We start from the raw sequence: 21,135 nt of genomic DNA on the forward strand, positions 1-21,135 counted from the left end.
CCGATAGTGGTGGTACCCAAGAAAAATGGGAAATTACGAGTGTGTGTAAATCTCAAGAAGGTAAACGTAGCAACAATAAGAGACAACTACCCTCTTCCTATCACTGAACACGTCCTAGAACGAGTGGCAGGCAAGCAAGCCTATAGCTTTATGGACTCGTTCTCTGGTTATAACCAATTGGGGGTTAAACTAGAAGATCAATACAAAACAGCATTTGCAACAGAATGGGGCATATATGCGTTTAGGGTAATGCCATTTGGCTTGACCAATGCTCCAGCCACATTTCAGAGATTAATGACACACGCGTTTAAAGAATACTTGCGAAAATTCTTGGATATTTACATGGACGACTTGTGTGTATATTCTCTATTGAGAGAAGACCATATAGATCATCTGAGAAAGATATTCGAAAAATGCAGAACGTATAGGATTTGCCTCAACCCAGAAAAATGCGTATTCATGGTACGGCAAGGTAAAATCTTAGGCCACATAGTGTCGGCTAATGGAATTACCACTGATGAAGACAAGGTGAAGGTGATCATAGAATTTCCAAGACCAAACACTGTACGAGAGGTACAATCATTTATGGGACATTGTGGATACTACCGACGTTTTATCTACATGTACGCTGTAATAGCAAAACCCTTGTATAGTCTAATCACGTTCTTCATTTGGACAAATGAATGTGAGGAGTCATTCCAGAAATTAAAAGATGCATTGGTATCTGCACCAATTCTAAAAGCACCAGATTGGTCAAAGATCTTCCATGTACATGTAGATGCTTCGGCATTTGCAATAGGCTGAATACTAGCACAACCAGATGAGGGAAAGACAGATTTTCCAATCAGTTATGCTAGTAGACAACTCAACAGTGCAGAGAAGAATTATACTACCACTGAAAGAGAAGGATTGGGTATGATATATGTTGTAAAGAAATTTCGGCATTACTTACTCGCGAACAAATTCACATTCTTTGTGGATCATCGGGCACTCTTGTACTTGGTAAAAAAACCTTGCAACACGGGACGAATTGTAAGATGGTTCATCGTGTTGCTGGAGTTTGATTTTACAGTAGTAGTTAAGAAAGGAAAAACTCATCAAAGAGCAGACCACCTTTCTCGATTATTACATGGCGAAAAAGCTACAGGAGTAGATGATGATCTCCCATACGCATACCTGTTTAATATAGAGATGGTACCGAAATGGTCAGAGCAAATTATTCCGTTGCTGACATATGGAATGAATCTTGACGACAAACACACGGTGGAAGACATTAGACAAGCACGAAATTACACAATGCTTGCGAGAAGAATGTACCATCATGGACGTTGGGATTCTAAGATTGTGTATAGGCCCAGAGGAGTACGAAGCGTATCTAGAGGAGGCCCACACACCAACAGGGGGATTCCATAGAGGAAATCAAATGATGTATGCACAATTAAGAAGACTTGGAGTGTATTGGCCAGGAATGGCAGGCGATGTAGCAAATTACATCAAGAAATGCGACTTTTGCACATCCAATACCACTGTGGATTATGCCACATTATACCAAGTGACAATAGCACCCTCATGGAGTCATGCTATTGCGGATTATTTGACTAATAAGGAGCTGCCAGGAGATTGGTCTAAAGCCAGACAAAAGGCTTTACAAATCGAAGCGAATAGGTGTACCATCATTAGTGACCAATTGTATAAAAGAGGAATTGATGACCAGCTGAGGTTAGTTCCACATGAAAATGACTACTTTCCATTATTGGAACAGGCTCATGCAGGCATAGCAGTGGTCATTTTACAGCAGAGAGAACCGTGAAAATCATTATGGTTGCAGGTATATGGTGGCCGACCATGATTCAGGACGCAGCAAAATTCGTGAAAAGGTGTGATGAATGTCAACGCACTAAGGTACCAGTTAAAAGAGATGAAATGCCCTTAAGACCAATGATGAGTGCTCGAGCATTCGCTAAATGGGGATTGGATTTTGTTGGTCCCATCACTCCACCAGCGTATCGTTCACACGCACAATATATCATAGTGGCCACGGACTACATGACCAAATGGGTGGAAGCAAAAGCCACAACGAAAGCAGACGCGAGAACCACGGCACAATTCTTATATGAATATGTGTTTACACGTTATGGCCTTCCAATCAAGCTAGTGAGTGATAGAGGGACACACTTTGTAAATGAAGTTATCCAACATCTCTTAAATGAGTTTATGGTAATTCATCGCAAGTCTGCACCCTATCATCCTCAAGCCAATGGCCAAGCGGAAGCGACCAACAAAATATTGTGCACGGTTCTTACGAAACTGGTTAGTGAAACAAGAACAGATTGGGATCAGATGCTCTATTCGGCATTGTGGGCTTATCGAGTTGCATACAAAACAACACTCAATGCTACACCATTTAATATGGTATATGGGTTAAATGCAATATTGCCTATTGACTTTTTGATCCCCACACTAAGGGTAGCAAAACAATTGGACTGAACGGGGCATGAACTTTTAGAACGGTTAGAGGACCTTGAAAAATTAGATGAGTTACGACTCAATGCTGTAGCGGCAATCTATGCAAAAAAAAGACAACAGAAAGAGTTTTTTGACAAACATGTCAAGAACAAGGACTTTAAAACGGGCGACTATGTCTTAGTATACACCCTTAAACAGCACACCAAAAAGCTAAAGAAAAGGGGCATGGGGCCTTATGTGATCCAAGAAATATCATCCAGTGGAGCAGTAAAACTGTTGACACTAGATGGAAAAGAAATGTTGAACTGGATTAATGGGTGTCGTTTAAAAAAATATCATCTACCTTTAACACCGGAAATGTTGTTTCAACTCCATTATGGAAAAACCTATAGACAGGAACAACAACGAATTCAAGACCAGGCACAACAAGAAGCAAAGGAACGGATTGCTAAACGAAAGCAGTTTCTCATAACAATAAACATGGTCACCCCAATGATGACTGACGAATATCCTCTTTCAACAGCCCATACAATCGAAGCGGATATACAAAGCGACGAATTAGAAAAGACCATGACAGACCTTAGGGCTCAGGACGATAACATCATCAACGACTTGGAAGATACATGGTGTAGTCCTTACATAAAAGCTTATGCATGCACAAAACAAGTTGAAATCTATGCATTGCTTGATACTGGAGCAAAAATGAGTGTCATCAGCTTTGAGCTCTTTCAGAAACTTGGACCAATGAAGACGATTCCAGAAACACACAGGTTGAAAGTAGCTTCGGGTGATGAGGTGACCACGATGTGTTTTATTATAATACCAATCACAGTGCAGGCACACACGTACACTACAAAATTCCATGTACTGCCACCAAGAAAATCAGCAACTCCGTGTATCTTAGCAGTGTCATGGATGAAAGCTAACAGGGTATTCATTGATTTGGATAGGAATGAGGCATTGTTCAGAAAGGAAAACTTTTCAGAACCCTTCTTATCATATAACCAATTCATGTCAAGGGGGAAACAAAAGTCAATACAACCGCAAAGATCTGAGCAACAACAAACAAATTTTACAAGTCCAGCAACGTCTTATAAAAAATCAGCAACCATGCAGGGAACCAGGCAAGTTTGGGTACGGCGTACAGATCTGACCGAGGCACAATTACATCAAAAGCGGCAATACAAAGTGTGGATACGGCGCGACAACCTAATCCCTATAAAAAGGAGTTTTAAGAACATACAAAACACCGAAAGCCAGCGGAACTTCAAAGAAACATAGTCAATCTGTCAAATACTCAATGGACTATATTGATATGGTGACCAAAAGTCCGAATTCAAAACGATCCAACAACACAAGAAGGGCAGACCAAGATGACAATCGTACAGATATCTACAACTGTGAAGGTCAAGCAACATCATACAAACACCACGAGAAAACAAACAGAATCAACAACAAAAACTACAATGTCTAAGACCCGAGTCATCAAGGCAGAAGGAGAGAATGTTCCACCAGATACGACAATATCGACTTCAAAGGAACCACAGACGTCAGTTCAAAATCAGTGGAAAACAATCAAACAACGAGCGGCGGAGTTACAACTACTACTTGCAAAGAAAATCTGCCAGCCAATTCAAGATACCACAGGAAACCTCAACGACAAATGCCAATAAGCGAATCGCTTATACCTTCCTCTTGCACTGCATAAATTCTTTCTACATGCATTGACCGTACATGCATATAGGGCTATATTACAAGGCCTGCATTAGCACGAGTTTAAACCCATGCACAACACATACCCTTGAAGATACCCTGTCGTCCAGGAGGACTCCGACTAGAAGGGGGGGAGGCATTCCAAATGCGGACTCATCATGTCATATATTAGAGGGCAATGTTTGCGAGCAATTTTTCAACCATTTTTGCATTTTATTGTGTGATTTTGGGAAAAAGAATATGCCCTCGTAATTAATCAGAATCGGGGACCAAATCATCATTCATGAGCCCCTAGGGATGTGTATAGACTATAAAGAGAGTCAACTCTGGCCAAAAACTGTCTAAAAACAGCAAAAAATAGGCCAAGGTTGACGATAGTGAGCGAGATTGTACATAGACGAGAGAAAAGTGAGCTACAAAGTGTTTAGCTTCTCATTGGTATTTTTCTAGGTTGGAATTGCTATTTTCGGGTTATTTTGGGATTTATTTGCTTTATTTTAGCCATTTTCTAGCAAAAATTATAGAAAAAAATCCGTAATCCAGATGGAAACACAAAAGAAGAGACGCCTGATCAGAGCAAGGTACAGAAGACACAGAAAAAATAAGGACTGCAAAGGTGACAGAGCAAAATGACCACCGCCATGAAGGGACCTCCAACAGGGGAAATCTACAAAACTGGTAAAACTGGAGCAACCGAAGTCCAAATCAGGAAATTTGCGAGCCTAAACCGCATCTCGTAAAAAGTTATGACCACAGGTAAAAGATGGGAAAATTTGGTGTCGGAGTCTCGATTACATATAGGGAGGCTAGGCTAGAAATCCCTCATTTGAGTCATTTTCCATAGTGAGAGAGAGAGCTCCCTTCAGCAGTTGAGACTTCCAGGAGCTCATCCATCGCGCACGGTCGCCAGATCGACATCAGATATGAGAGGTATGCTCGTCAACACTAACTCTAAGTGTTGTTTACTTCAGTTAGTCGCAAAACCTCGCCGGCATCACAATCACAACCTGTGCACACATACGGTAGAATGATTGTTAGGGAGACCTAGAGGCCACCGAATGGGACCAAAAGTGAAAGGCACAATGCCTATAGCTTAGGGATCGAGCCTATGACCTCGGTAAGTGTGAAGGAAGCCGCTCAGAAAACCCTAATTTAGCAGGACCTACAAAGGGGTGACAAAACCAAGGTGATCGGAAATGAGCCAAAATTCATAGACAGCAAGCCAATGACCTCGACAAACCGACTGAAAGATTAGATTATGAAAAAGTTCGTCAAAACGAAGCCTAAAGTCCCTATCTGACAAAAACCGCACAAAGCGTCACGATACTCTAACGGGCCGACCAAGTGATAACATTACACCAAATTCAACAAGGAACATCCAAAGGAGATCAACTACGAGATGGAATGTCTCCACTCAGGAAAAAAGTTCTGCCACTAGGGAAAATGCCGGCAACAGGCCAGACAGATGTCCAAATGGTCGTTCTTGGTGTTTCAAACACCAAAACAACAACCGACTGCTTGGATGGAAGGTCAAAAGGAAGTAAAAGACAGCCGGAATCATACAAAGACCAAAAGGAACCGCGACTATCACCTAAGTGGTCTACTTCGACTTCAGGACCAGCTAAGTGCTGCAAACAAGGAGTACATTCTGCTAAATTGATTAAAACTTGATGTGTGTGTCTAGGAGGGCCTATTAAAACCATGATTGTCAACTAACATCAAAAAACTGGAAAAAATGACAAAGTGCCCAATCTATCGCGATAGACTAGGACTTACATTTAGATAAGGAAATCTTTGACTTTGGCTTCATGGAAAATACTAACAAGGGAGGTTAACCACCAATATCAAGTCAAAGTGCAGGAAAAATCTATTTTGGCCAAAAAACCAGTCTATCGCGAAAGACTTGCTACAACAATTAAGGGGGAGAAGGCTTTTCAAATTTTTACAAGCTAGACTTGGGGGAGCAAATGAAGGCAGTACACCAAATTTGGTGCCAAGAGGGACTCATATGGCAAGCTGAGAAAGACATGCAGACAACTCAGAGTCAAAACATGACATCTCATGGGCAGACAGGTAAAATTTACATGTGAAGGGTCAAGAAACCTTGCATCAACTGGGAGAAGACAGACAGATGGTCACAAAACCAAAAAAAATGACACTGGCACCAAACCTCAGTCTATCGCGATAGACCAAGCAGATGGATACTGGACCACCATTTCAAAAATTTGAATTAGCAGTTGTCTTCCAACATGAGTCAAGGTAACCACCCACTAAGTTTGAGCCCAAAACAACGCAAAATGAAGGAGATAGACCAACATCTCCTTGAAGGGAATCTGGAAAAATGGGAGTTGATCCAAACAAGGGTCACTTGACATTCATTTGAGGTAAAATTGGGGTCAGACCATGTGCAAGGTATGGGAAACCCATTGGTGGAGTCACAACTACAAAAAAGGAGCCAGATCAAAAAAATGCCAGTCTATCGCGATAGACTAAGAAAAACTAGCAAAATGACAGATTTTGAGCTTTGGCCTATAGAGTGACCTTACATGCCATGAGAGCATACACCACACAAAATTTCAAGGCATTTGGACTTATTCTCCTTCACCAACAACATCAATTTGAAGCCGCCAAAGTCGCACAATGGAAGAGCTTGTCTATCTGCTAACATTTTATATTAACTAATCTTGGGATTAAAAAGGCTCATCTAGATGCATGATTAAGTGGTAATCAATTTAGGAGAGTAGTACTATGTTTGTGCATTAACTGCTAATTGTGATCACAGGATCTATGGAGGCTTCTCCGGGAAAAATAAAAGGCAAGAATCTGGAAACGGAAGGTGCAGTACCCTATGCACTTCTACCCAATTCTTTAAAGCCAGCAGCCACATGGATACCTGCAGATGTGCAATAGGCAGCGGCCTTTCAGATATATCAAGGGTCATATGTGGATGACAAAAGAAACTTAGTGGATACGGTGATGATTCCCAAGGAGGCAGAGAATTACTTGAAAAGATCACCGCAAAGGTCATGGCTCAAAAAAGTCGGTTTGTGGAACTTTGTGTCACTACCACCAGTAGGGATAGATTTCAAGAGGGTACAGCATCTAATAGAGACTATCCAAGAAGATGGTACTTGCAGAGTGGCAGGCATGGATAATGAAGTGATGGAGATCCAAATCACCAAAGAGATCATCAAAGAAGCATTGAAACTGTCAGATCAAGGGGCAAACATGAGAGAAAGAAGGAAAAACCTCACAGTTTACTTGCAAAAGTCCAAGCTACCTTCTTTCGAACTCATAGCAAACCCAGAAGTAAGAGAACTGACACAGATCTATAGTCAGTGTTTGTTGAGCTACAGCAAAAGCCCGCCAAGATACACTACACCGCATGGGAGCATCTCAACCACATTGACATGGGCTATGGGAATGACCCGTGAATTCTACATAGATCACGCGTCATATCTGTTTGAAGAAATGACAAAGCTAAGGCAGGACAGACCCAATTACATTGCAGGAGGAGAAGTCCTAACCAGAGTGATATACCATGCCATAGGAGCGGCAGATAAGTTGCCACCTGCCCCTCATCAGAACGACTGGCTGGTATTAAGGGAAAATAGCGAAGACAGATCACAAAGGAAAGTACCGGCATCTATTAATACCATTGGAGGACGCAAGCTGGAAAGAGTGACAAGAAGTACACAAGAAAAGATGGAAGAAGACAAAAGAACTGAAGGGGAAGATGGCCGACTAAAGAAGCGGAAAGCTGAATTGGAAAACAACACCAGGTTGCAGAAGATAGCAAAGATGGAAAGAATGCTAGAAGGCTTTGCTCTAGAAAGATCTCTACGAGGCGATGTAGGCACCACTTGGAAACCTTCTAGTAGCACTTTCACACTGAGAACGAAGAATAGAAACAATCCAGCCTTTGAGCTGGACTGGTTCGAGAAATACATACAAGAAAGAAATGTGAGGGATGAGCCATAACTGCTACTAGAAGAGGAGGATCTCCAAATTTTGCGAGATCAGCTGAGGCCGACTTCACGTGATCAGGAGACACCGCCGCCATCTCCAAGGCCAGATACAAGTGAGAGGCACTCTAGCCCACCTGCTGAATCTACTTCGCATTCAGAAATCTCACCTCAAGATGACAGAGTTCACACACCGCCCAGTGAACATGAAGAAGAGGAAGAAGAAGAAGAAGGAACAGATAGATGCCAAAACACTGGAGCCATATCACAAAGTGATAAAGGCAAGCAAAAGGTGGTGGATCAGTCTAAAGATAAAGCTTCCTCCTCTCAGGAAATTGAGCTGGAAGCTACTATAGATGAAGATTTGCAGTCAATGGAGACAATACTAAGCCGAACAAGACTACACAGTCAATGGTTAGCTGATCAGAACCGATCCAACAAAATGAAGCTACAAAAAACTGATGAAGAAGTCCTGAGACTCCAAGAGCAAAGGGAGGACACTTTAAAGTTGATCAGCATCAGAGATGCTGAAATATTGGGAGGAATCGGAAGACTTCAATGCCATATGTGAGGATACAATAAACGTGTTCCTTGAGGATGTCAGTGAAAGAGACGAACACATCCAACAGTTGGAAAAGGAAAAGCAAGATGCGCTGGAGGCCATCACAAGCAAGTCATCATCGATGACTTACAAGTTGAAGTCAAAGATTTGAGAGCAGTAACAGATATCCAAGCAAGAGAAATCGAACGCGCTAAAAAGCAAAAAATGTCGCTACCAACAACATCAGTAGTCCATCCAGAAGAAGAAGTGGCTGCACTAAAGAGGGAGCTGGAGTTAGAGAGAAAACATCATTTAATGATTGCTGAAAGTGCGCTTAGAGAAGAAGGTGAACTACAAAGACAAATTTCAGATTTTCAAAGTGAACAACAGCAAGGACCACCTCCTGACAGTGAAATGGAAAGCATTGTTTCCAAATCACTCAGGGAAGAAAATGAAAACCTACACATCAAGATAAAACAGTTAGAGGAGTCGGCCGCTAAAAAAGCATGGAATTTCAAGCTCTACAAATCAATAGTAGAACAATGGCCGCACAAATCGCAAGTCTACAAAGTGCAGGGCAGCACCAGGGACAGGTACGAGTGCACATGGAGCCAGCCACAACGAATTTGGCTGGACTCGCCGAAGTATATGGGGGTCAAGATGAGTACGGGGATGATTCAGATGAACAGGAGGCACCAGATACGCAGACGGATCAACCCGACTCCAAAGACCAAGAGACAGAAGAAGATTCAGTCACGAAGATGGAAGAGCAGTGGCTAGCTGAGCAAATGGAAAAGCAAACAGAAATGATATGGTACAAGGCTATGCAACTCGAGAAGGAGTTGCTACAAGGACTTTCCAGATCGGGCAAAACCGCAGCAGAGCTACGAAAGGAATGGAATGCACCCATGTTGCCCTATGCTCTGTTGAAGTACGAAACTCTTAACACATCAACGGAAGCTCGAAAAAGAAGAACAAGTGCCGGTGTTTGAAGGAGAAGTACAAGATAGGGAACAAAAAAACAGAATAGTGGACAGCCAGCCAAAGTGGAGGCGTCAATGGCTATTGGATCATTTGATCCACTTAGTCAACGCACCGCCTGAGCTTAGGAATGACAGAACGTTTTGCCCAACTCCACGAACATACACCTACATCCAACATAAAGCACTACAGAGCAGAAATCCGACATGGCTGAATTATCCAGTAATGCCAGGGCCAGCAGAGGGAGAGAGAATATCCGGTTCTTACATGGTGAAAACCCTGCAGGGCGCCATAGCAGAATTCGGAGGCTCTCCTGACCTCTTATCCTCTTCGCTACGCGCTTCTCCCTCACCGGATTCACGACGCGACCACACCACCGCGATAGTCTCTCCGAGAGCTACGCGCCCACGACACGCATTCGCCGTTTCGAGTTGATCGTGATCGATTCTTCCACGAGCTTGTTTTGCTTGTAAGTAGCACAAACGGTGTCTGTTTTCAATAATCAAGTGCTTCATGGAATGAGAAAGAGATTAGCTACACATAGATACTGATAAACTTAAGTTTCGCCCACTTTTGGATTATGACATGTTGGTCTATCGCGATAGCATTCGAGATAGCTAGGGTTCAAATCTGGTGAGATTAGACTTATAGGTAAGTATGTCCTAGTGAGAGGATGATGCCTAGTAAGTTTGACGTGATTCAGAGTTCATTGGATGTGTAAACTGTGTTGTAAGCGTTAAGGGATAGAGTGGGTTGCATTTTATCAGGGTTAATGAGTGATGCATCATAAAAGTGAGTATGTGTAGATTGGTCTCAACCTGACAAGCTAACGAGATTGCCTACGTGCACCTACGGGTTAGTCGTGTCATCGGATGATAAGTATGTTGTCTGTGTCGTACTCGTGAGTATGAACAGGGGAGTAGTTTTTGCCTAAAATAGGGATGGTGGCGAAGCATAGGAGTTTACTTGCGGCCTTAAGTACCCACAAAACAAAATGTCCATTCGGGGAGAAATCCTTGTGCATGATTCACACACTGTCCTACATTGGTAGTTTTTCGATGTAGTGTGCTAGGGCTGCCTGAGGCCCAAACAACTTACGCTCTCCCCCCTTTCGGCTGGCCCACAGGTCCATGTCCAGAACATCCTGCAAAATTTTAATTGACCAAAATCAAAGAAGAAAGGTTGAATTATCAATGTAGAAGATGCGTAGTATTATCTCTTGTTGCTTATCCTCATCATCCATAGTTGGTGTGGCTTCAAGGTTGATAGAGGATTTTCTCTCATCAACCTTGCAGGGCTCCGCGAACCAGGCAAATCAGGGCGGATAGGGGTTTGGTTGGCAACAACCCTGGCTTGTGTGGCAACAACTCATCGTCTGTGACTTCACTCTGCTCTACAGCGAGAATATCTGTTGTCACTAGTGCAATTGTGTCAGCAACAAAGTCCTGCAATGGAAGCAGCTTGTCATTTGTAGCTTCTGGTGTAAAATCAAGGGGGAACTCCGTCTTGGTGCATATGAGGCTAAGACACTCATCTAGTTGGACACCAAAAGCCTTTTCAAGATCATGTAATAATGAATACTCTTCATCTTCTATAATTATGCTGCTGAGCCGGCTAATCTCCACTTTGGGAATTGCAGCAGGGTCACGGCTCTCAAGGTCGGGCACCTCGGAGGTTCCAGTAATCTGCTCTCTCACTACAAGTGCTTCTTCCAAGCCGTGGGGATATTCGACAGCTTGCAGTCTATGTTGATGAATGTGGATCATAGCCATGTATATTGAGAAATTTAGAGCTATTGGATGTATGCCCTTGTGTCTTGGTTCATACCGAACTCTAAGAAAAAATCAAGTAGACATGTTTCCAAGTTTTTTCCAAGTTTGTATGCTAATAGCATAGTCCAAACTTTGGAAGCTCCTATGCAATATGTCCTAAAGTGAAGCCTTTCTTTGCATAAGTTCATTGAAAATGTGAGACAAAATGCAACCTGAGTGGTCATAGCTAATTGGTGCTCTTGTTAACACACAAATATCAAAGCAAAATAGAATCAATGTTGTGAATTTTTCATAAAGAATCGGCCTTTCCGAATCATGTAGCTTATTGAGAATTGTGAGATTGCACAATATTAAAAGAGATAGCTCCTAAAGCTTAGCTATCAAATGTCATCTATTTGCCAAACTTTGCTTGACCGAAGCAACATTTGCTTGTCAAGTTGGCATTGTAGAAAATCCTGCAAGATAGAATAAGTTTATAATTGAAATTTAAATTTAGGGTACTTATCAATTTTTTGCAACCACCACCCTTTGCATCAGAATTCGTAGCATCCCGTGGCATGATTGTTGACGTTGGAATCATCTCATAGCTATGGATGTCAATGTGTTTTCAATGTACTTTGTGTACTTATTTTTCTTGCACTCTGGAAAACTATAAATGCTTTGGAGTGACCATGCACCCAATGCATATACATAGATATGGATTCGTGCTCCTAGAAGCCTTTCTTTTTCCCTCTGCTTGATAGCACAAACAAGACATATCAAAAGAGATATTGATCAACAAAATCTATGGCCCAATTGACTTACAACCTTGTTGCAACTTCATGCAAGCCATGCTTTCCTTAAATGTTTTGCAAACTAGAAAATAAAAATTTATCATGGCATGTAGAAACTCAATTTTGCAAACTTCAAGCATTCATGTGTAACTATAAAAGTAATGATCATTCGTACACGCAAACCCATGTAGACGAATGAAAATGCTAAATCTAGTCACACCTTTGTTGTAACAAGAAGCAAACCAGGCTTTAGAAGCTTATGTATACCCCTTGGATGGTGATCATCACAAAACCAATTTGAACTTCAAATTGAAACTAGAAAATGAGTACCTGAAAGCTTATCGGATGCACCAATACCTTGAGGGACTTCACCCTCCTTGAGAGTTGCATCCACAAAATTTGAGTTCAAGGGCCCCTTGTCCTGGCCCTTAGTGTTCCCCAAATCAAGTCGAAACACAATACACATTGCAATTCTTGTTGGGAGAGCTTGCTTGCATTAATTGAACTTGTTCTTTTGAGTGGCCTGCATAAGAGCTCAAACAATTGCCTTTATAGGCCATTAGAAACATGAAGTAAATGGAATTTATAACCCCAAAAAATCTCATAAGCTAGGTTGTGTTGGACACAAGCACTTGTGTCTTGCTTGAATGGCGGAGAAATCTCATGGCTCATAGCCGTACTTGTTGGATTTTTGAATCCATGAACTAGGAGAGCCTCATTTAAGATCCTTAAATCTTGTAGGATAGATTGACAACCTTGCCAAAAACCATGGTCATGCTTAGAGACATACTGGCAAGATGGCCTTGCCGACACAATTTTACCAAGTCCAAAGGCCTTACCTTTGCCAATTTTTCCCTTGCCTTTGTCGATTTTGAGTCATGCCAAGGAGGCCTTGTGAAGCCTCTTTGCCGATGAACATTGCCAAGGTGTGCATGTCAATGTTGAGTGTGTTGTTGATCATGAACACTCTATGGCCTTGGCCCTTACTTTGGGAGGGTTCCCCAAAATAGGGCATCCCTTTTTTTTGCTAAAAAAAGAACATCGCTTTGTGTTCTGCAGCGAAGGCCACCAATGAAATGCACTTGCCCTACTCACTACTGGCCATGCCAGCCTTCCACGTAGTGACAAAAAACAAGCCTTATGCATTTGGGTGATCCCTTTCAGAACTAGTATGAGCTCCTTCTATGTAGATTGCCTAGACTCGTTTCCCTGCGTAAGGGGATCTTCCTTGCAGATCCACTCTTCGAGTATCAACTCTGCAAGTGAATCTTCTCACGACCATGCCTTGAAGCCCTCCAACATCTTGCAACATTGCCTTGCATGCTTCATCATCATCTCCTTCCTGCATCCTACAAGCACGCGCACGAGAGAGAGAGAGAGAGAGAGAGAGAGAGAGAGAGAGAGAGAGAGAGAGAGAGAGAGAGAGAGAGAGAGAGAGACCGCTGAGAGAGGGAGGCCATGCTTCCATGTTGAGATTGAGAGAGCGATTGTGTGTGTGTGTGTGTGTGTGTGTGTGTGTGTGTGTGTGTGTGTGTGTGTGTGTGTGTGTGTGTGTGTGTGTGTGTGTGAGAGAGAGAGAGAGAGAGAGAGAGAGAGAGAGAGAGAGAGAACAAGAGTCCATGCCCTACATCCTTCCCCTCCTCCATGGTTACTCTCCCCTGAGCTCTGCTGCCAAGTTAAGAAAAGGGGACTGGCACATGCAGCTAACCACCCAACCATGTCCTATATAGTCCCTTGGCCATGCTATTTATAGGACCCCCTTTATCGCATGTCTGTCTCTTGGCCTTGGCTTGCTGCCCGGTCTTACCCTAGGCCTGACACCCAAAGTGTGCAACAACATATTTAAAGATGATTTTTTGCTCCTTTTGGAAGAATTCTTGTGCCTTTTTCTCCATTAATACTCTCAGACTTTGAGCTTAGCTCCTTTGTGATCAATAAAAAAATATGCATTGCATCAAGGGGCATAAAGGCTTTCAACGGTGGTGGTCTTGTACCCTTGAAGGACTTGTAGGATAAGAAAAGATTCCCCCCCCTATAGAGCACTTGTTAGCTTGTTGATCATTCCCTAATTTATCTTGATTCGGTCGTGGTGGAGTGGTTCTCTGCCCCATGAAAGTGTAATCTCCATTTGAATGGTTTCTAAAAATGGCTCAAGCATCTCCTTGGTGGTAGCACATCCCTTCATATAGTTTCATCAAGTGTTGATATCTTCATGAAGCCCATTGGAGGATTGGTGGGTGGAGAGACGAATCCCCTCTTTCTTGTATCTTCATTACTTTGTAGACAACCCTAGGTAACTCATCAAACAACCCATATGTGGAGACAAACCCTTCATCCACCACAAAAAAATCACTAGTGTTAAAGCTCATCAAATCAATGAGTTATATTATGGAGTGAGTTCTCTGGAGTGATTTTTTTAAATCAGCAATCCCACCACCAAACGACGAGCAGCCTCTATTCAACTCCCAAGTTGGCTCCCCACCTCCATGTGCCGCCCACACCTCCTCCCATATTGCCATTATCCGCCCTCTCCCAATTAGCTCCTCCCCTCCATGTGCCACCCATCTCCTCCTAGATGACCTCTTCTCTTCTCTCCCCCACTCTCCCACCATTCCCCACCGTAACCTCCCATGTGCATTGAAATCTGTATAATAGCAAGTGATAAAATTAGGAGGCTCGTAAGTTTTCATCCATGGTAAAGACCATCGTTAGTGGGCACAAATAAAATACCTTCAAAGTAGCTTCTTTTCAAACAATGACACTTGAGCAAGAAATGCATTGACTTTTCCAACAAGCTCAAAGTAGGCTTTTCACACTTAATTGTATGAACCCAAAGCATGACAAAAGTATTACGGAGATTACATTCCAATAAGTTAATGGAGGTGTTTATGGCAAGATTTCCGCCCTATTCACCAGGGATGCTCATATATGCTCAAAATCCTTGGTATCATTGATATGGGAGAGCTTTGCCTTGCAATGTTGAAGCATGATGTGACTGTTCGGCATGAAGAGCAACATGCCGAGATTCGGTAGTGCAATTGAGAGCATCCTTGAGAATTGATGACTTAAGCAACTAAAAATATTGAGGAGGGTGCTACTTTAGTGGCTTGCCTCGTCTTCACTCCTTAACACCAACTAGCACTTCTTACCATTGTGAGTACTCTTAACCTCTGTTGATATTGCTTTAAAAGACAAGGTAGTACCATCTACAAGGCCCAAGCCTATTAGCTACTTCCCATTTGGTTTCATACCAGTAATGTTTCCCAACTGAGTTTGAGCATCCAAAAAGTGAACAGAGGATGAGTTGCAAGTGGATCATAGAGCTACTTATATGTGCAATCTAGATTAGGCCCCCTCAATAAGAAGATATATACACTAGGCATTCTAGGCATGTTTTAGGCACAAATCCTAGCTTCTTCCAATGAAATCCCAATTGATTGTATCAAAGTCTTTCTCAAATTCAAGATGCAACATGACTATAGCCTGCTTAATTTTTTTTAACATGATCAAAAGCAAGTTGGACATACATACTATCATGGAAGAATGATCTTCCTCCCTATAAAGCCATGGATCTTGTGGACAATTTTTGCCAAGATAGGTTTGAGCCATTTTGCTAGATCTTCGACCATGGATTATAAAGATTCTCCATTATAGTAATAGGCCTCCATTCTTTCAGCGATTGAGGAAACCGTTTTTTTGCAATAAGTTTAATCACTCCCTACTTAAGAGAAGGAACCATGTGTTGTGAAAACCATATGGCAGTGAGAAGAGGCACCATAATATTAGATAGTTGATCCCAATAGTGTTCCATGAATTCTTTAGTAATGCTAGAAGACCAAGGGTTATATCATTGCTCCATTTTTAAAGAGCTCTCCATAACTCCTGAGAATCAAAACTACTCATTGATGTGTGGCCTACTCAGCAAGTGTAGTTGTGATAGTCTCTTTCCTTACCTTAGAGTTGTCCCCAAGTGAGTGAAGCACTTACCTTAGAGTTGCGATAGTTGTGATAGTCTCTTTCCTTACCTTAGAGTTGTCCCCAAGTGAGTGAAGCACATTCTCATAGAAATCCACCGACAGTTACCTTAGAGTTGTCCCCAAGTGAGTGAAGCACATTTTCATAGAAATCCACTAACTTTTTCATAAGCTTCTGGCCATCGGTGACAATAAACCCATCAATTAATACAAGTTTAAAAATGGATTCCCTTATCCTTTTTCTTTTTTATTCTTGAAGAAGCCTCTAGAATAATCATTTACATCTGCCAACTCTCTGGTCCTACATAAGATCCTCATTTTTTGTACATGTCAAGATGTATGTCAACTGTGGGGGCCTTGCAGTGCGCCATGTGCGAGCCACAAAGGCTACAAGCACACAATCTTGTGGTGCAAACAAGCTTTACAAGTGTGAATGGTGTGTTGCTCACCTCCTTGTGTTGCCGCCAATCTCATGCTGCAATGAGGACGAAGCTTGCCTGTTGCTCAACCATTTCACCGCCACCAATGCTTGATTGCACACACCTTCTCTCTCTCACACACTCACACAACTAGAAAACAAGAGGATAAGGGGAGAGATAAAGGATAGCAAGAGCATTCTGCATTAGTACCTTTTAGAATATCCCAAAAACTAGGTTACAATTTCTTTTATATGTCATTTTGTTCACATAAAAACGTGCACACTTAGCCGGTCAAAACACCTAATCCTTATCTACTAAGGTTTGTGGAGCACCTCTCATCAATGATCACCCAATTGATAATCATGCACATATGGGACTGACAAATCTCACTGACACTTATAAAGGCCAATGAATCAAAGACTCTAGCTTCACTAGTTTTACTATTAGTAGAACAATAAATGTCAACTATTAATCCCATAGTCAATCCTCCTTATTTCTCGTAGTCAATTTAATGTTGTTTAATAGCAACAGCAGATTGTTTCATGTCCCAAGGCTTAACAAAGGCTATACTTAGAAGACCCTCAAGTTGAGATACAATAAAGGAAATCACACATGAATTCATTGCTTGAACAAATCCTTTGGATGACACCCAAAGTGTCTTTGCTATGTAGACTTTGTAGATCCTTAAATTGAATTTGGGCTCTTTTTTTGTTCTTTTGCTTTTTTCCTTAGTTTTTGAGTGGCCTTGCCACTTGTTGGTTTGTAGTTGTGTATCTTTGGGTGGTCATCTTGACGTTGTTACCCTTCCAAAGCTCATCACAATAGCAAAAAATCCTTTATAATACTTAAGCTAAAGGGCAATAGGGATTAAGCCCGCTAGAAAGCACTGACACATTGCACACAACACTTCATAATATTGGATAAAAAGTCTAAAGTAACTTCTAAGAATTAGGAAATCATCTTCTTACGGTATTCAAAGAGATCTTTAACGCTCTACCTTGGTTAAACTAGCTCACCAAGATCCCTGATCAATAAACCTAGACAAGGGACTATGATGTAAAATTATATTCAATCCAAAGAAAAATACTAAGCAAGTATGCTAGATACTTTGTTATTGATTACTCTTGAAAAAACCAAGTGTAAATGCTAGAAAAACAAACAAAGCAACAAGAACAAACAAGAAACACATGTTTTGTGCTGGAAACAATTCCTCAATGTGGTTACGTGTGGACATGACAAGAACCTCATGATATGGAAGAGTCAAGCTACTTACAATAAAATATAGAACCCTACCTATATATTTTCACCATACTACAAGATCAAGCTAAGATTATGTTGTATAGATTTGTTGGCAATCTTAAGACTAAGCCCTTATCCTCCTCATCTAGTTAAACAAAATCATCCTTAGTGGGGCATGGGCAGTCATTATGTGCAAAGGGGTAAGCATGTGCAAGTGGGGTAGTATCCTCTAATGTGTAGGGATCACTCATGGTTACTAAACGCAATGACCATTCTAGTTTCTCATAATTCTCCTCGCATGATAGGTTGGTAACAATATCCCATTCAGTGACTAGAAGAGGAAAATGCATTTGGCATACTTGAGAAAAACGATAAGAGGATATCACACCAAGCATAGATGTGAATGGATTTGGTGAAATAGCCATATCTGAGAAAGCAAATAGATTTTGATTAGGTTTTTAATATTTCTAGGGTTGTTCAATGTGTGTGATGTGACTTTGTGATTCTTGTGGACTTTTGATGTCTCACTCTCATTGCTAGACGGCTCTTGTGCTGTTATTTCTTTTCGCTAGTCTAAGTATAAGGATATATATACATTCCCTGAGATTTAGAGGTTAAAAGGTCATGGAAGTAAGGTTGAGAGGGAATTCATAGGAAGACACATGCGAAGTTACCTTATAAATAGATGCCATCACCCTTTGAAATCAGTTATTCCAGTTGGTAAAAAGGGAGGACTTTATCCAACGTTTTTCCACCACCTTAGTGCTTGATAGAGTTGCAAGGGTGATAAGATACTCTTCCATGAATCGGCTTTGGAGTTACAAGATTTGACTAACATGGTTTTGAAGGCAACATGAAAGAACTTTAGGTCCCTATATTTGATCATTTATGTCATAGTAGCCCTCTGTGTCTAATAGTTGTTTAGGAATCGAACGTGAAGTAACCTTGTTGGGTGGACGATTTTTTTTTTACTTTTCTTTTTTGAATGAGATTGAAGAGTAGGAGGGTCCATTATCAAAGCCTTTGGGACCCATTGGTATGTACCCTTTGTCAAATCAAGCTGAGTCCTTGTTGTCAAATTGTGTGTCTTAGCCATGAAAGTTGGAGCTTAAGAGGGTTTTGACATAGGCAAGGATGTTTTAACTTTTTGGATCTGTGATGTTTCATTGTCTTGCGTGCCCTCAGGAGGTGATAGTTGAGGTGTCATTCCTTGAGCGGTGTGGCTGAGAGTCGGTTTTTACGTTGTGATACTCCCGATTCCCCAATCAATAGTACACTTAGTTGTAGACATCCACTAGCACCCTAGGTTTTATGTTACCCTCTATAGTGCAAACAGGAATGACCCAAAATCTTTGAACCATGGTCCCATTGTCATGGATGATAGGAGTGTGCAAGATTCTAAAGACTGCAATATTCTTATCATTAATACCTTTGACTTGGATAGTACTCTTGGATAAAGGTGGTTTTCCTAGCTGATACCACACTCCGTAGTATAGTAAATCATGTTAAGCTCTTATGTCCGATAATTAATTATATAGTACTTTCTTATAGGATCTATTTACTCAATTGGGCATTACAGAGGTGGGTTGGAGTCTATATCTATTTCAAGTTCAAATGCAGGAGTAACTTCAAAATTAGCCTCTCATTGGTGTCTAATATGTTGTTATTTCTCTCGAGTTTCAATTTGGACTTGTATCCTTTTCAAATCTGCTTGTGCCTTGGATACCTACTTTTGATGGATGGTACATAGCCCTTTTGATGGATGATGCATAGCCCTGTTTGGCTTAAAGGATCACAATATCTTTTGAATTTACTCCCTTTGAGGATTCCAATGGTTTTTACCCCATCAAGAGATTCCACACGAATGATACCTTATGGGGTGATTTCACATACTCTATAGATATGGTCCTTTTCCAATGCATTTCAACTTTTTCTTTTTGTTTTACACTACTTACATAAGGACTTTATCACCACCTTTGATATCCTTGTTCTTTAAATGGCGGTCAAACCACTTCTTTCTCCTATCCTTCTCCATAAAATCATTTCTCATAGCAATGTAATAAGCAAAATAGTGTCTTGCCATCACAATCGGGCTACGTGAAGGCAAGAGATTATTGTTCTACCTACCTTAATCACCTCCAATGTGACTATTTCTCTACACTTGGTAGGCAACCATGAAAAAAAATTACATGAGTTACCTCCATGTGTGAGAATCTTTCTACATAAAGCAAGTAAATACCTAGCAATCATTAAATTAACTCTAGCTAATTTACTTCCAACTTTGAGTAAAACTCTACACAAGGCTCCACTTTATCTACCCTATAAAATTGAAAAAAAAATCATATTATAATTAAATCAAATCATATATTTCTAAATTTAAGCATAATGTCTACATGAATGCTCTTTTTTTTTGGGTTTTAGAGTTCACTTTTGCAGTGAACTCAAGGCAAGTCTTTCACAAAGATGCCCGCAAGAGCATACAGCCCCATGGGTGCTTTCTATCTAGAGATATATATATCAATTGAATATTAGTTCAATTTATTATATATTTTGATTAAGCTATACAATTATATCGAACTATATTTTGATCAAAATGCTAGCGAATTATATGAGACGGTGTTTTTGCTGATGTGGCACCATATAACATGTTTGTTTAATATGAGGTGTTGTATACTATACCCAATTAAAGCCTGTGTCCACTGCTCCAAGTGGCCACCATTCCATGCCGTGAAAATATGCATTGGATTAATGATATGGCCTACAAGGCCTTTGGATATGATCATGCCACTTGGCTGCATATATTGCATCCCTGAATTTTTGGATGCATCACTCTCACCTGCTTCACAACAACAAACGGTCTTCACCAAGTTGGGGAGCCTGTAGGTGAAAAATTGATATTTCACTGAGCATTGAAGGATAGGAGAGCTTAGGCTTTCATCCAAAGCAATTGCCTCTATTATAGAGGGGCATGTAGATGATGCAACTGATACTAAAACTTGGGTTTCAGGTTAAAGATTTGCTTTAGGGGAAATGTGTACTTCTTCTTCAATCCTTGGACATTTGGAGGATTCTTCTTATCTATTTTTTCCCTTGAGCTTTAAATGTAGCTATGAAACAAGGTGCATTTGATTTAGAATCCCTGGAGCGTTCTTGATCTCAAGATGCTGGATGCTCTCAAATGTCCTAACAATATTTCCTAAGAGCTACTTGATTGCCACATGGATGACTCCATTTGTCAAAAGGATTTGATCAAATGATGTTAAAGAAAATGTGGCCTCTAGCTTGCTAAAAC

Source organism: Adiantum capillus-veneris, chromosome 21 (genome assembly GCF_014529385.1).
Source record: "Adiantum capillus-veneris isolate H3 chromosome 21, ASM1452938v2, whole genome shotgun sequence".
NCBI classification, from domain to species: Eukaryota; Viridiplantae; Streptophyta; class Polypodiopsida; order Polypodiales; family Pteridaceae; genus Adiantum; species Adiantum capillus-veneris.